Raw genomic sequence first — 2,909 nt, forward strand, 5'->3', positions numbered from 1 at the left:
ATATCACCTGATGTTCATCCATGGATCCTGAATTATAATAAAAACCTCGTGAAGACTATCCCCAGGATGAGGGCAAGGAAAGGTGGTATATCCAGTCAGTCTGTGAGAAACATGCAATGCTGGAATGTGTTTGAATTAATAAATTTGAATGAAAGTGCCCAAGAATTTAAGAAACAAAACAAAAATCAAATTCACTCAACTATATAGTCTGTCTTGGATAGGCTATCCTTTTTACAACCCATAGACCCTTGAATCTGCTTAATTTGATATATTCTAAGTCTTTGTTTTCTCCCTAAAACTTAATACATTGAACAATGGGAGTGAGCATGTAAAAATATCATCTATCTATGAATCACTTTTTTCTGTTAAATTGTCAATTACATACCAATGAGGATTTATCTCTTGATCAATTGGGAAAAATTGAAAAAATCATATTGAGATATTTCTATTCATTTATTCACCTAAATATGTATTTTTGGTGATTGCTCTGCCTATGGGCGGGCAAATGACTATAAGATTGGCCAGAGTCCATCTAATGAATTCTCGCCTATAGCAGCAACAGGGCTTTGGAGAACCTGTCTCTGTATGCAGGCCTGTTTTTAGCCAAATGGTCTTTATATTTGGACTCAACAAAACTGTTCCATTTAGATTGCAGCCTCCTAGGTTTATCTGTCTCTTCTTTCTTATCTTGTCCATGTTTGTATCGCTTGAAGGTGTGACTTATCCTCTCATTCCACTTAACAATTATCTCATTTCAGTTCTCCACATGGCAGTTGTTTAGATATTCTAAATAAGTTGTTGCTAGTTAGCATTTGTTAGCTATTCTCACAATTCCCTTCCAACTAAATCATGTGCCAGTGAGCATTGCTTCAGTAGTAGTGAAGTTTTATTCCAGATGATTATGTAACCATTACTGCCAGTTAACGAACATGGGTTTATAGATGATGCCTGGGAGAACAAGGAGCCTAATGTATTAGCAGTAATATATTTGGGTTTCTGAGCTTTATAAAAAAAAAAATTAGACTCTTCTATATGTACCTTCAAATAGTTCTGCAACCTAATGATATTTTAAATGTCCATCTCAGCTTACCAAATACTATTTTGTTTGGTTTACTAACTCAGTAACAAAGATTAGCTGATAACTTTTATCTCTCTATTAATGAAAATCTAGGTTCATTTAGCATATTACTTGTGTTGTCCTGAAGTTTGATGTGACTTTTACTAGTCCACAGTTCTGCATTTGCCCTATAAACTCAGCTTTAGCATTTTGTGGTTTCCTCTGTGGGTACTTCACAGGTATCATTTATACATTCATTCACCCAAAAAACCCAAAAGACAAAAGGCCCTTTGATCATAACCTATTGAGTTATATGAATGTCATATTGGACAGGTCCCACATTGTATTCTAGATATGCCTATAAAATGTATAGTAATACCAGTTACATATTTTTAAAGTATTGAAAGCTATCATTTTTTCTTCTTTGACTTAACTGATAGATACTATTGTTATGGGATATCTTGAGAATTTTCAAGAACTTCAGTAGCCAAGCCAATATGTTAAGAGGCTTTGTGTTTGTTGTTGGTACAGAGTGTTTATGAGAGTATTGATTTAGTATCTGCTACTTTTCCCTGTCACAAAAGTGTATTACTTTAGTCTGTAAAGATTGTGTCTGCATTATCATGTTTTACCAGCAGGAATGAGTCAGAAATTTTCCTGAACAGGTCCTGCCGGAAAAGGAAAATAGTAAAATACTGTGGTGTTATCTTTCTCACCTTGCATCTTGAAAATGGAAGGATGGTGCCACCTTTAAAATGATCAATTGCTTACAGTATTTATCTTCCTTACATGAAATTTATGAGTCTAAATCAGCAGTTCTCAAAGTGTGGACTGTAAATCCCAGAAGGTCTTTAACACCTTTCAAGGAGTCTCTAAGGTCAAAAGTTGTTTTCATAACAATAGTAAGATATCATATACCTTTTTAGGTGTGTTGACATTTACTGTGATGTTGTCAAAGCAATCTTTGGTAAAACTGCTGGTCTGAGTATGAATCAAGGCAATGGCAACAAATTGTTCTAGTAGTCATTGCATTCTTCATTACTCCACACTTCTTGGAGGGTGGGCAGGGAGCCACTTTTGTTTAAGGATTTCCTTGATGAAGCAGTAAGAATTATTGTTTTATTAAATCCTGACCCTTGAATACACACATTTCTTTAATATTCTCTATGACAAAATAGAAAACAGTCGTAAAGCACTTCTCCTCCATACTAAAGCACGATGACTAACTGTAGGAAATGTACCTGTGCGATGTGAGTTGCCAGTTGAACCTGCTGCTTTTTATATAGACCACTTTTATTTGAAAGAACAATTGACAGACAAACTATGGTTATTCAGACTTGAGTGTTTCATAAATATTTCCTCAAAAATGGATGAAGTGAGCCTACCACTTCAAGGAAAACAACTGACAGTATGACTATAAAAATTTAAAAGGTATTAGACTAAAGGATTTTAAGGCTTCTCATCTCTCATTTTTTAAAATAATTATTTCATGTCTGTATTTCTTACTATATAATTAGATTAGTACCATTGATAAGTCATATTTTTTCTGAACATCATGAAACAGAGGTTTAAAGATGTGGTTTCACTATGAGTGCACTGGGGCATACGGAGTGGAATAAGGGGGAGGGGAAGGGCAGTGAGGGATGAAAAATGACCCATCAGGCACAGTGTATAGTATTTGAGTGATGGGTAGACTACAAGCTCAGACTTCACCACTATACAATGCATCCATGTAACCAAAAACCACTGTACTCCTGAATCTATTGAAATAATTAAAAAGAAGATGTGGCTTCAATATCCTTTTATTCCCTCTTGTCTTGGTCACTAAAATAGCCATGGTAAAGGCTTTCCC

At 34.9% G+C, this 2,909-nt stretch overlaps 1 protein-coding gene across 1 annotated transcript in view; it reads left to right on the forward strand.

Moving 5' to 3' along the window:
* Positions 1-2,909, forward strand: part of YIPF5 (Yip1 domain family, member 5) — a 17,154-nt gene that overhangs the window by 7,459 nt on the left and 6,786 nt on the right. The window lies entirely within an intron of this gene.

Source organism: Propithecus coquereli, unplaced genomic scaffold (assembly GCF_000956105.1).
Source record: "Propithecus coquereli isolate 6110/MARCELLA unplaced genomic scaffold, Pcoq_1.0 Scaffold236, whole genome shotgun sequence".
In the NCBI taxonomy this organism is placed as follows: Eukaryota; Metazoa; Chordata; class Mammalia; order Primates; family Indriidae; genus Propithecus; species Propithecus coquereli.